The following is a 14,977-nucleotide window of genomic DNA, read 5'->3' as shown; positions in this document are numbered from 1 at the left end:
TATATGTATACATATTGCTGTGACTGGGGATTGAATCTAGGGCCTCAGGCATGATGGTCCAGTGCTTTACCACTGAGCTGCTTCCTCCAGCCCAAGATTCTATTTTTTTTTAAATTAAGTTTTCATTTATGTGTCTGTGTGTATCTGTGTAAGTGGATATCACATGTATGAGTGTTTTCAGAGGACAGAAGAGGACATTTAATCCCCTAGAGCTAGAGTTACAGGTAGTTAAGCCTCTGATATGGGTGCTGAGAACCTAATTCAGGTCCTCTGGAAGAGAAGCTTAGCCATTTCTCCAACTCCCATCCCATTTTTAAGGTGAAAGTCATATGTGAATGACATAATTGGGTTTCAATAATTTTACTTATTTGTATTATGTCCTCTTTACTCCCCAACTTCCTTTTAAAGTTAGCCCATTGGTTAATATTATACATAATCCTTCAGTGAAAGAGACTGGAGAGGGGTAATTTTCTAATTCCTGCTATTTCCTTTCATATGAAAGAATCTTCCACTAAAATAACCTTAGCCTTTTTTTTTTTTTCCCTTTTACTCACTGCTTCTGCAAGAAGGAAAAATGACTTTCTGATCTGCTTGGTGTATTTGTATTCGGATGAAGGAGCTGGCCCTCTGTCCTTGAGACATGCCTGTCTGCTGAGCATGCCTCACCCTGCCCTTTGTCCACCAGACACAAAGGCCCTTAATCTGAAGATCAGACTTCCAGCTTTCTAGTCTGGAGTTCAAACTTAGATACCGATTTTGTAGGCTATGGAAGCTACGTTCTCCAGCATCAGCTTGAACAGTAATAAGGCTTACATGTTGCTTTTCCCTGTATAACCTCTGATATTTATTAGTTGGTTTTGACCATTTATGTCAGGCTTTGAATTTATGTACTGACCTCTTTAAATCCCAGCATATGACATAGATTGATCTCTATGTAGGATGTATAGATTCATGCACTTTCCAATGTTGTAGATATTCTTGGTTGAATATCTGTCTCAGGTGAATATTCCACTTGAATGACTTTGAGCCATGGCCCTCATTTTAGGAGCCAGCGAATATATAATGGTAATAGCACATTCTTATCCTTCCTGTGTGGTTCTACTGTGAATGTTTATGCCTACAAAAAGCAACAGCAAAAGTTGTTACATTTCTTTGGAATTTTATCCTTCTCCTTATACATGAGATCTTATTTTCATAGTATTAGCACAATTAGTCATCTCATTTCATTAGATAGAATTGAAATTATAGGTAAAGTAATATTCTCAGTCTCTTTAAAAATTTCCTCTATGCTTTGCTTATAAAATTATAACCTCTTTTTTTTTTTTTTTTTTTTTTTTTTTTTGGTCTTTTTGAGACAGGGTCTCCCTGTAGCCCCAGCTGTCCTGGGACTCACTATGTAGATCAGGCTGGCCTAGAACTCATAGAGATCTGCCTGCCCCTGCCTCCCAAGTGCTGGGATTAAAGGTGTGTGCCACCATGCCCGGCAACCTTTTTATTAGATACAACCTTTTTTATTAGATAAAATTCACTGCAATCTTACTGAAGCATTGTGTTCTTTCACAACGGCTGTGATTACCTGTACAAGGCCTGTACAAATTGGGTCCATCAGCATGTTGTCGTGGAGTGAGGGGGGGACGACTCGGTCTCCACTCCTCCCTAGGGAGCAATGGTCAGTTGATGGTTACTGGGGAAGAGGAAGACATTTTCTCCAGTGGTATAGCCGCTGGTAAGGTGCCCAGGCTCCTTTAAAGAGCCTGAAGGAAACTCATTGTGTCACACACAGAAAAAGGCATGAAAGTAGAAAGGGAATTAGTTGGGAAGAGTAAAAGGATCAGTGGGAGTGTGACGGGACCGAGAGGATAATGGGAGGTAATATGATCAAAATACATTATAGATATGTTTGAAAATGTCATAATGAAACCCATTATTATGAATAATTAATCTACGTTAATAAAATTGTATTCCTTGAATAAAATTTTTATGTCAGTTCAGTAATTTATAAATTAGAGTATTGCCTACTCAAAGCATTCAATAAAAGTTGAGGTCAAAATATGAAAGTTCTGGATCAGGCGTGGTGGTGCACAGCTGTAATTACAGCACTTGGAAGGAAGGTAGAGGCAGAAGGATCAAAAATGTGAGGCCTGTGTGGTCTACAGAGCAGGACTAAAAATTCAAATAAATAAGTAAACAAATAAAAAATATGAGCAACCTAAATTCATGTGTAAAATATTCCACTACCCATTTTTCTTAAATGAATTAAATAGAGCTTAACATTTTCCATCTGCATTGTTTTATGCATTCAAGAAAAGTGAGCCAAATCTTATAAGTAGACATCTAGTTTTATTGCCCATCAAATATTTTTTGAGCACTCTAGACTCCAATGAAAATGTCCCTTGGTACTCAAAATGAACATTGGTATTATCCAGTCATTCAATACAGATCATTAACATTAGAAAATCAGTGGGTGGCTATTGGTAAGACAGTACACAGATTTAAAATGGGAAAAACAGAAAAAACTAATTTTGGTGTTGTTAGCAATTGAGATAGATACTAAATGCTTGGGGAAATATATTTGTATTATATGTCAAATCCTATTACAAAATATGTCATTATAAAGGAAAGATTCATAGCAAAAGGGATGTCCACACCCCTGGCTGATGGCCCATTTATTTCAAGCAACATTCAATATAAAACATAGGCATCTCCTCTGCCTTTGGAATTCACTAATAAATTTGGTTTTCATTGCCTTATACCCTGGCTGAAGGATTCATATCTAGTGCATATTTCCCAGTGCAGATACTAGAGCTACGATCCTCATCACCCTTTTCCACATTCCCTTGAATTCCCTCTCTACATTCCTGCTAGTTTCCTGACCTAGACCATAGTTTTACTTTTATTAAAGTTTTCAAAATCAGTGAAAAATATTTGAGAGAAGCCAGGAGTTCTTTAAGAGCTTTTCTGCAATCTAATTATTGTAGTTGATAAAGCATTGTCTTCCAACACGTCAGGACTGGGGAACATAGTCTGCTGATGCCTAAGGAATGCAGCTGGGCAGTCACTTTGGTCTAGGGCTTTCAGAGGATTGATTTAGATGGGTAATGGTTCCAATGTGAATCAAAATCCAAATTAATAACAATTTCCCCATCTCTGGGAATACAAATGGAGACAACATATGCTACATTGTCTAAGTCGAACTGGTACAGTTGTCCCCAATACAAGAAGCAGCAAATGGTTAACTCCTGGAAACAAATTTCTTCCTGACTTGAGTATATTTACATGCAAAGGTTGCCAGCCTGATTTAGAAGGTGCCACAACTGGAATAGGAGGGATTAATCTAGATGAGAAAGTACTCTTTGGCATTTAGATAGACACAAATAAGAACTCAGCTGAATGACTTAAGAACTGCTTGATTCAGAGTAACAGCCAAGTAGCAGAAGTGGCTGATGCAGGGCAGAGCTGTGCTTGTCAGTATGAATTACAGGAACCCTTCCAAGATGGAAACTATTGGCAATGTCTTGGAAAAAGTAAGACATATACACAAAATCACAATTTAAAATCATCAACCCACTGTATTAGTCTCTGTAAAACATCAAATGCTTGCCAAATGTGCCTAACACCTTTCCTTGTTAAGGTATAGACATTTTGTAGTTGTGATTCTTTTTAAAAGAGAAACAGAAAGCAAAAGAGAACCTTTTTCTTTTCTTTTCTTTTCTTTTTTTTTTTTTTGACAGTTGGAGACAGGGTTTCCCTATAGCCCCAACTGGCCTGGAACTTTTTATATAGACTAGGCTGGTCTAGATCTCATAGAGATCCATCTGCCTCTCCCTCCCAAGTTCTGGGACTAAAGACATGTTCCACCATGAGGGACAGAAACCTTTAAAAATATTCCTTTTATGTGTGATTTATCTAGTATATCATGCTGAAGCTATGCATGGGATGGCTCTGCAGCTCAGTTCACAAATGTTCCAGGAGACAAATGGACACGGGAGCTAAGAAAGGAGCATTTCCCAGCACCCATTTGCCCCAGTGTGACACTGTTTCTTATTCTCTTTGTGTTCCAAAGGGCATTTTTTTTAATTTGATTATAACATGATTTAGTGCTTTTGCTGCCCACTAAGGCATTGTCCTAGTTTTCTGGTTCAACAAATAAAAATAGTTCATTGTGTCACTCCTGATATAATGGGACCTTACCAAGTTGCAATCTGTTTATTCATCAAAGGCCAGCTCATATGCTCATCATGAACCTGAAAGTCAGGAGTACAGATCTAACATCTAAAGTCCTTTGTGTTAGTCTCAGAAGCTTTCTAGACTAAGTCCTGATACCTCCCAAGAGACTAAAGGGAAACTAGCAGCTTCTGTCCTAAGGATTTGTCTTTGTCAATAAATGCAGAGATCCCTCCAAATTCACTTTTCTCTGTACTTAGCAGTCTGTTAGCTGAAATTACAGTTTCCTTCTCCTAAAGTTTGTTATGACTTGCGAGGACAGTTACCTAGCTTTTATCTTTCTTGTTTGTCCTCTCAAACTTTTAATTCAGATACTCAGGGTATTATATATCTCTGTAAACTATCAAAGTATTATATAGATCCTGATTGAAAACCATGTTTTGGACCAGGCGTGGTGGTGCAAGCCTTTAATTCCAACATTCAGGAGGCAGAGGCAAGCAGTTCTCTATGAGACTGAGACTAGCCTGGTTTGCACAGTGAGTTCCAGGACAGCCAAAGCTACAGGGGGATCCTGTCTCAAAACAAACAAACAAACAAACAAGCAAGCAAACAAACACCAAAACCCCTCACTTTTCCTAAATACACTTACAGTAAGCAAATAGATCTTTGTGCTCTCACTGTAGATTTCAAGATATAAATAATCAGACACCTGTGCATTCCAGGACAGTAGCTACCAGTTCCACTAATTATATTGGACTGACTGATTCTAAAATAAAGTAAAGGGGGTTGGGGAGATTGCCAGTTAGTACAGTGCTTGCTGTCAAAGCATGAAAACCTGAGTTTGATTCCCATAACTCAAATGAACAAAAAATGTTGGACTCGGTAGTGTGTGGTTGTAATCCCAGCACTGGGCAGGCAGAGACAGGTGAATCTCTGAGGCATGCTGGCCAGAGAGCCTAGCCTACTTAGTGAGCTTCAGGCCGAGAGTCCCTGTTTAGAAAACAAATATCACCAACACAAGCAGACAAATAAAGCTTATTAAGGTGGATACTACCTGAGAAATGACATCTGAAATTGACCTCTGGTATCCACATGCTTGTATATACACATTCAGGCCCACAAGCAAGAGTACACACACACACACACACACACAAACACACACACACATGCACACCCACATGCGCACACACACACCACTCACGTGCACACACACATTTTTAAAAAAAGCAAAATAAAACTTGTGACACTAGCTACATTGCACATATGCAATAGCTCCTTGTGGCTAGTGTTACATGTTACATTATAGAGAAGTCTATTTGACAAATTTTTCTCTTTCGTGAGAAGAAACAAAACGTGCATTATAATGTATTTTTATGATCTTCAAAAGCAATTGACATGACTCCCAATTGCCAAATTCTAGGCAATCAATAAGAAATCTTGCACGGTCAGATGTTTTTCTCTGCACTGTTTATCTTATTTCACACTTCAGGAAACACCAAGTGGTCACAAGATTGTCCCATCATTCTCCCAAGTTTGGTGAGTGGCTCAGGTGGAATTAAAACTGACAGTCTAGACCACTTAATCTGTGGAAAATCCAGGGGACAGACAAAATGTAGATAAGCATCACTTGTGAAGACAGCCTCAGAGAGGCCTCTGGAGAGCTCGTCAGTGTACCTTGTGACCTCCCATTTACAGGCTGAAGCGCAAGTCTGTTTATTTTGCTTTTCTTATAATTTGCCCTTGGAAGTGAGGACTTATTTGCTTCAGTACTTCTGCAGACTTGTAGCCACTACAGAATTCATCCAGTTATTCAGTGTGGAAATGGGATGTAGGGATAATTTTACATCTTTAACTTTGAATGACGAAATTCAGAAAACGATATTAATGAATATGTATAATGACAATGAATCATAAGTGTGTGAGCAGAAAGCTAGGAGCAAATGCCCTAACAGAAATTCACACTGCCTTGTTCATTGTTTATGCTGAGGTCCCGCTTGGAGATAAAATCCCAGCGACTGAAGAAGTGGCCAGAAATCCATAGTAAAAGACTCAGAAATACCAGTTAGGTAATCTACTGATCCCGCCCCTCAGAAACCTTCTGCCAATTCCTAGGGTAACTTTGCTCTTTGCAAAAGAGTATAACTCAACATTTCAAGGAAGAATCTGTGTCTGAGCTGATTCTGATCCTGAGGGTTCAAAGTACCTCAGCCATTCCCTGTCAGAGCAGAGACATATGATATTAGGCAAGAAAATGAAGTCTTGGTCTATTTCTATTTCTGTTCGTTGAGATTAAGGACTCACATAATGGTCACTTTATTTTTGAATGCACTTAGCTGTTACTTCCTTTACCTTTATGTAAGTTACTATAGTCAGGGAAGCCAAGTAGAAACCCTGAAACCATTCCCATTTTGAAAAAAGAATAGACAGCATTGTTACTTTTGAATAAGTTGGGGTGGTAATCATTGCACCCCCAATTAATGCACTGGGATAGTTCATTCAAAAATTGACGGTTCCTGACAAGATGACTGTCTAGTGTCTGTGCCAAATGTGGTATCTTTATTAGTGCAGAACACCACTGCCTCTCGAGTTAAGCTGATAAATGCATTCTTTGCAATTGCCACCAGAAATGAGTATCAAAAGTTCCCAGTGGCATGGAGGAGACAAAGTATCCATTCAAGTCTTAGCCCTGGTCTAGGTCTAGCACAATATTGCTAATTAGAACTGCTGAAAAAGTGGTCAGTGCATACCTTGGTAAGACATTTATGTCCAGATGAAACAAGACAAATTATACATAGACTCAGGATCCTGTCATATTCGTGATTTTTTAAAAGTGGGTATTAGCATTGTAAGGCATGCTGGAACATCTTCATTCAACTGTACTTCTTAATGTTAAGAAAGAAGTGTGTTCCTTGATGAGTGTCTTTGGGTTTTAAGGATAGTGCACCCTGTCCTGGGGAATACTGTTGAGACCCATATACTGACAATTCGGAAGACTGCTAGTGTGGAGTGGATCCTTGAACAAGAAAGGATACTGTAGCAAGTTCAATTTGGGAACCAGCAGCACTGCCTCTTGGCTCATGTAAACTGCAGAACCAATGGTACTGGAGACCTTGCCAGCCAAGAGCACTGCCTGGAATCTTTCTAGAAAGCTTCAATAAAATAATTGCAGTGGCGTAGGGTCCTGGAGTTAATTTACCTGCTACAGAAAATCAGATACCATTTAAAAAACACATTCTTTTAGGCCCTGGTAGAAGTCGAGCATCGATTCACATGATATTAAGTGACTGGTATCTTCCCATTGTGAGTTGGAGACCACCACAGTAAGCAACAAGTTTGGGCCCAGAAGAAGGAATCCGTTACCAAATGGAAATAGATCCAGCATGGACCATGAGCAGGTTGAGAGAGCCAATGCCGGGTAAGTGTCACTTACTTTTCTTCCACATGCTGTGGTTTCACTAGTGCTCCTCCCTCAGCTCTCTCCAAGGTCTTGGGGAGTTTCTTATCAATGACAATGGAAGAGACAAAAGCCTGAGGGCGGTTCACAGATTAGTCAGCCTGGTATTTGGTTATAAACTAAAATAAGACCACTGTTCTTTTACAGTCACACATACAAGTGGGACTGAATGACAGCACTGAGAGAAAATCCTTCAGGTGGGCCACCTTGGTGTCTTCAGACAGTTCAGTCATTTTGTTGGAGTGGGAGGTGCAAGGAGATCAGTATTTTGAGACCTGTAGGCAGTGGTGAATAACTTAGATGGTCAGGAACAACAAACTACTGGACAACAGTGAATGATGATTGACTGGTCAGGAACATGGAAGAAGCACTACTAAAAGATCGAGGATAAGAACATCTTAGAAAGAGACATTTGGGGAATCTGTATAACTGGGCACAAAATGTATGCAACTTTGGGTGAAACCATACTGGAGAGGCTAAACAGTTATGTGGGCAGGATAAACCTCAGCTTGCCCTTGTCCCTGGCTACTTCAGAGCTTATGCAATGAATGGGCTTTTGAATGATGCAGACATAGTGGGAGAGAAGGAGGTTCTGCATGAACCCAGCAGCATGAGTTCTCTCTCATTCATAAAAGCTGGTCAAACTACTGGTGTTACACATATTGAGTCTATTGGAACCCACTCCTGTGCTGCATCTCTACCAAGATACGATTTCTCAAGGAGACCAAGTTTTTACTTTACCCTTACTTTCATACTAAAGGGAACAGTAATTCATTCTGACAGGATTGTCTTGTATTACCGAAAGGGTTGAAGGTATTTCTAAGCCAGCATCACTATCTGAGGGTTCATAAAGTATCTACTGACATGACATTTTATATTATATTGCCTGAACAAAGGGGCCAATGTTATGGTAGAGGAGACAGGATGATGATATCATGGCTGTGGAAACTAGTAGGCCTATTATACAACACACCATCATAGAACTAGATAGTTCCATAGAAAGTAGGATGGAATTTCTTCTTCTCAACAACTTGAGATGACTCCCTGAAAGGTTAGGGTGCCATCCTATAGGGTGGAGAATGTCCATCAACCAATACAGTTAAAGGCTGCAGTGGTTTCAAGGGTCTCAGGTTCTTCAGTGGTGAGTGGCCAACAAAGCAAACTACCCAGATCAGCATAGGTGCTGTGTGAAGGATGGAACTATGCAGTAAGGGATAGAGGAGGGATGCAATATCCCTCAGTATCAGTTACAACCTCAGGCTTAAATATAGCAGTTGGGAATGTAGTTTGATCTATTAACTTTCATTTTGCAGTTTCTGCAGAATTTTGAAATGTTGTAGAGGTTTGAAGAGAAGTTATACTGAAAGGATGGAACTGAATGTGAGATCTGAGTGGCTCTGAGCACCGGGAAAAGCAGATGGCAATGATGATGTTGAGGTCCTGCTCAAATCCACTTTAAAGGACAGTGTACCTAACTCCCAGCTGCTGTGCATGTTGAATAGCTGCCTCCTCCTCTGGAGACTTGGCCTCAGTCAATGGAAACCCACTTTCCTGGGAAGTGGCTCTTTTTTCTTAGAAGGCTGGCACAGGGTACAAAATATGGCTCCCTTGCCTGGAGATAGGAAAACTTCTGTGGTGTACTGCTTACTGTGGGGTTTCCCATGGGATCAGGTGGAAGCCAGTTACCAGTGGCAATTGCATCTGTTTGCCTTTTTCTTCTACCCTGATCTTTTGCAATTAGAGCTATTATAAAGTATAATAATTTATCAAGAGCTGAAATGAAAAGGAGAGATACAATCATCTGCTCTGCTCTGTATTCCTTATTTTCCTCTCCTGATATCATTTCCTCAATAAACTCCTTCATAAGAATCATCAGCACAGATTCCGTTTCTAGGGAATCCAACCTAGAAAGAATATGAGGCAAATTTCTAAGAATTTTGATAGCCTCTAGTTCCAAACATACTATTTACAAAGAATTTCTCAGTAAAGGAAGATTATTCCTGCACATATTCTGTATGTTTCTATGAGCAAACTAACTCTACAGTGATCCCTACCCAACCCCCAACAGCAGCCTGGGAATCTCTTTTTAGCAACTAGAAGAGGAAAGGTTCAGATCCTACTTAATGAACATTCCTGTTTCCATGACTTGTGGGCACATGTATTTATTCCTTGGAAAGGCATGTAGCTGTGTGCCTGAATGGGAGTGCCTGGGATGAATGCATGACTCAGTCATATGTCTTGGAAAAGAACCAGGAGGCACATAGCCTGTTGAGTAGAATACAGGTGAAATGTTTTTGAATTATAAATGTACTTTGGGAAGATTTTATCTTAGGCAGTAAGTAGGACCTTTAAATTAGGCTTGGACTAATTCCTTGAACTTGGCTATTTGTGGGTTTTTACAATTAGAAATATTACATTAGGAACATAATTTATAAATAGCAGAAAAAGCAAAGGAAAGATAAGATCATCTTCCCTGTAGACAGAGATGAGTGTGACTCTTCAAGTCACGATGACGAGAGGAGATACTCAATGACTTGCAAAAAGCAGCATTGTAGTAGGAATAAACAAGATAGATCAGGAGATTCGGACCTGAAAACCCTCCAAAGTGAAATAAAGGGCCCCAACTTTATTTGTCTACTAGCAGCTTTCTTGGAGCCACACGTGTGGTTATTCAAATATTTGAGAAATGTCAGAGTGACTCTGGCCCAACATCTTAGTACATTTGGTTTACATTCATTAACTATTTAATTTTGAAGTTGGCCTTGTCAGCGCTGTCGTACATGCCAAGAATATCAAAAGAAAACTTAGAAAATTGATGTTATCTAGTAATGAATAAAAGTTGCTCAGGCCATTTCTCTATAAAGGCAGAGATAGTTTAAATCTCTTGTAGGGGTTGCCCACCAAGTCAGATGTTGAGAATATCAATGGGGCTGATGTAGAATATAAATAAAACTTGATAGGAGAGAGGGAGGAGACAAAAGCAATGCCTGTTTGCTCTGGACAGGTGAAAATTTGAAGCACAAATACAAGTTGTAGGATGCATTTTTGTAGACTCTTCTTCCTAAGCATTCTGAGGAACTCCTTTCAGGTCTTTGGAATCTAGTGTCTAGGAGCTACCCCTACCCCACCAAGTTCAGCTACATTTGGTTGCCCTGAAATTCCCTCCTGCTTGACCGTTTCTCACAGGCCATCGTGAAAATGCCATCTGGAAGATTGCTGCAGAGCACTTTCCCGTTTGCTCACAGGGCCACTGGCATCACACAGGTCTTGTTCTCTGAGTCACCCAGCCTGAGCTGGAGGTTTGGAACCTGGACAGGGTCTGATCTAGGCACATGATAAGCTGACGTCAAAAGACTTGGCGCTCAGGTCTGTGGAAGCACCTAAGAGGACAGACACGTCCCCAAACCCCAAATGCTCTTTAGCGCCAGGAAATCTGGACTGGAAATCTTACAATGAGATGATTTCCCATGAAACGTCTGGTACTGTACTTTATGTTTCCCATCAGGTCATAAATGTCATGAGAACAGTTTTATTTTAAAAACCCTGTATTTTAGATTGCCGTGTACCAATTTTGGTCTTGTTGTAAAGACAAAAACTCAGAACACTGACGGAAGAGAAGGTAACTGACCATATTGGAGGGTCCCAGAGAGCCCCAGACCTATTCTGATCCAGGATATGCTGGGACTATTCTCATTTACAACCCTCCAGTTCTTCTAGAAAATGAAGAGATAAAGACTAGGTAATGGCTCTAATGGGCATCTCACTGACAGCCTCTGCTCTCACTGGCCCATCTGCTGAGAAACAACTGTTTCTGTTGACAAGAATAGAAACCTGATAGCAGTATCTCAACTCAATGGAGGCCATACTCACATATCCTTAGTCAAGTACAAACACAGAGCTGAAGATTTCATTGTCTTCCCTAACGTGAGGAGTCAGCAAGTTCGCAATGAAGAACTTACAAGAATAGAGACAAGATTGTGGAATGTGGTGCTGAGAAGCACAAGGGTGACAGGTCTAAGAATGTAGGGGCCATGCTGGTGGGATGTTTGTGTGTGGGAAGAAGCACAGCTTTGTTACCTGACCATCAGCACCCAGATTCCCAGAAAAATATCAGAATCCAGTCTCTAGAGACTGGCACCTGGTGGAGATCTCCTTTATCACTCTTACCTTTCTATGAATCTCTAGAAGAAATAGAAAAGGGTTAGAACTGTGAAGAGACCAAATGTTGTTTAATTGATTGCATTCATCCTTCATTTTATCTAACAGGAATTCAAGTGAAACAGCTATCCAATGTGGATATGCTCTTCTTCAAAGTCTACCTTTTTCCCCCCTATAGGAATCTGTAAAGACTGAGGGCCTACTTACACAGTTCAGTCTTTCAGCATTCTTTACTGAAGACTGACTTTCAGATACTGTGATAGTTCAGGGTCACAAATATAGACAGGGAAAATGTTGCTGCCCTCAGATGAGGACGGCTTCCTGGGTATGACTACAGCAGTTACACAAAAATGCCCCACTTAATGTCAAGTATCACGAAGGACTTAATTATCAGGTATCATTGTCTTGAAATTCTTTAAAAAATATTGAACAAGGGAACTGTATTTTCATTTGCACTGGTCCTTGTAGACTATGCAGCTGACTGCCAATGAAGTTTGTTTAGTGAAAAAAATTGCCTGAGTAACTAAGTGAAATAGTATTTCATATATTATGATGATGCAAAAGCAAGCCAGCAAATGGCTTCCAGAAGGAGAAGAATCCAGAGAGAGATGTGTCTACATGCACTTGCTAGAGGCCAAATGCTTTAATTTAGGATGTGTTATTCTAGTGATGATTTCAGAGAAATTTGCACCTTATAACTGTTACCTAGACACTACAAAATAGTGCTAATTTGTACTGATTAGTTGTCAAGCCCACAGAACAAAGAGCTAAAGATTCTGAAATGCTAACTAATTTTACTTCAAAGTCATTGCTATTATTAATCCAAATTGTCTATTCCAAAGAACAATTCCTCAAGAGTGGGACAGGGAAGAGAATATTTTGAGAAGAAATGTGTGTGTGTGTGTGTGTGTGTGTGTGTGTGTGTGTGTTTGAATATGTATATAAGCATTTCAGCTAGGGACAGGCAGACTTCTGCAGTAAGTAGTATGTTGAGTTAGTAATATCAGATGATTAGATCATTGGGGAAGAAGAACCAAGAGTTCTTCATTCATCTAAGTGGATATTTGATGCTGATGATGGTTCACACAGGGAAACAGGATATAGAACAGATAACAGAAATAACAAGAAACTAAAAGTGATATTGTATATTGTAATGCAATATTTCATATCCTCATGAATTGCTTTGGTAAGTTATGGACAGACTTTTGCTTTTCATCAGGTGGATGGATAAATGTTGGAGTTAAATACTGGAGTACCAAAACTTTCCATTTTCTTTTTATATCATTTTTGAAACTGTAGGCATATAGATTATCTTTAAATGTTTTGTAGTACATTGTGTAAAGAATTCTTAAGTTATTTTAATTGTTGGACTTTCCACCCTGTCCAACACTACCTCTTTTGAAGAATTCAGATCCATTGTTTTTAATTTTAATCCCCTCTGAAAAAAATAAGATAAATTAAAAAGGTAATAAAAAATGACAGTTGGCACAAAGGAAAGATTTACATACTCTTTTCCTTTGTTTTCATCTTTATTTTTAAAATATTTTATTTATTATTTGTATTTTTGTGTGTGTGAGTATATTGCCTGCATGTATGTAAGTACACCTGTGTCAGGCAATGCCTGTGGAAGTCAGAAGAAGGCATCTAATCCCCTGAAACTGGGGTTGCAGATGGTTTTAGCTGCCATATGGGTGCTGGGAGTTGAACCCGGGTCCTCTGCAAGGGCAACCAGTGCTCTTAATTGCTGAGTCATTTCTCTAGCCCCATAGTTTTTATCTTTAAAAAAATTTTGTATGAGTATTTGTCCATGTATGCATGAGAGAGAGAGAGAGAGAGAGAGAGAGAGTATCTTTAAAAAAATTTTGTATGAGTATTTGTCCATGTATGCATGAGAGAGAGAGAGAGAGAGAGAGAGAGAGAGAGAGAGAGAGAGAGAGAGCATATGAGCCTTATGTGGCAGGCATGTGGTATCATCAAACAACATTGGGTGGAATGTTAGTCTTTCCACTTTGCCTGACATAGGATTTCTTGTTCTCCACTGAGTGCACCAGGCTAGCTGGCTGACTTTTAGAAAATTATTTGCACCTGAGCTGTACTGTACATATTGAAAATCATGTTTGGCAAAAGGATTAAGACTGGAGTTTGAAAGGACAGCTAAAGAAGAAGAAAATGCAGAGGCCTGGGGAATAAGTAAATATAATGAAAACATGAATCACAGGGAGGAGCTCACAAGTCTAAAAAACTAGGCAGGAAGGAAGGGATAAAGTCAGGCACATTGAATGGTTCGTTTTGGGCTATATCACTATATGTAATAGTCACTGCACCATGTTACGGTAACATTCTCAGATCTAAATTAACTGAGATGTTTTCCAGAGATAAGTTTTGAGGAAAGGAACCTACCGAAACAGAGTTCTTAACACTCAACATAGAGAAACCCTATAGAACGCTGATATATAACACAGAAATGCCTACCCAGGTTAAAGCTTGGAAAATGAAATCGCAGGAATAGCTTTTTACAATTTTCCATATTAGCGAGATGATTCATTAGAGAATGTGTTTATCTGAATAGACCAGAAGTGTCAGTCCCCAATGCCTAGATAAGTGTATGCATACTTGTGATTTTGTGGCAAAGGGTCTGGAGAGAGGCACACAGCTCGGGGGGGGGGGCTTGCTACTTTCATCCTGACCACATCACTACCAACACTCATGAGGAAACTGTGCCTTTTGGGATTATGAGCCTCACAATGTGATACAAATGGTAGCTGCCCAAATGCCTCTAATTCTTCCCAACTACTGAAATCACCCAGTCCAGCTCCAGTGCCAACTCAGAAACCAACATCCCCCACCATATTCCTTATCCCTGGCATCTCTAAGACTTTACAAAGCTGTTCTTTTCTCATTGTTCCATCTCTGCTTAGGTTTTCTCATATGGGACTGCTGTTTTTTCCATCCTCTATACCACTTTGTCCTACTCTGAATACTCACTTGCCCTGTTATTTTTCAACTCAACAACATCTAATGACCCAAGTCTGGGTATGTGGTGGGCTTGCATTTTGAGAGTAATTGTTATGGGTTGAACGCTTGTGTCTACCCACAATTCATGTTGAAACCCTAAGTGCTCATGTGATAGCCTGGAGAGATGGGACTTTTAGCTAGTGATTAGGTCAGGGGCTGGTGCCTTCACAGTGGAATTATGTCTTT

The sequence above is a fragment of the Nannospalax galili genome, unplaced genomic scaffold, assembly GCF_000622305.1.
Source record: "Nannospalax galili isolate Female #2095 unplaced genomic scaffold, S.galili_v1.0 scaffold235, whole genome shotgun sequence".
Classification (NCBI taxonomy): domain Eukaryota; kingdom Metazoa; phylum Chordata; class Mammalia; order Rodentia; family Spalacidae; genus Nannospalax; species Nannospalax galili.
The sequence above is the reverse complement of the archived record's forward strand: the minus strand, read 5'-3'. Positions refer to the sequence as shown.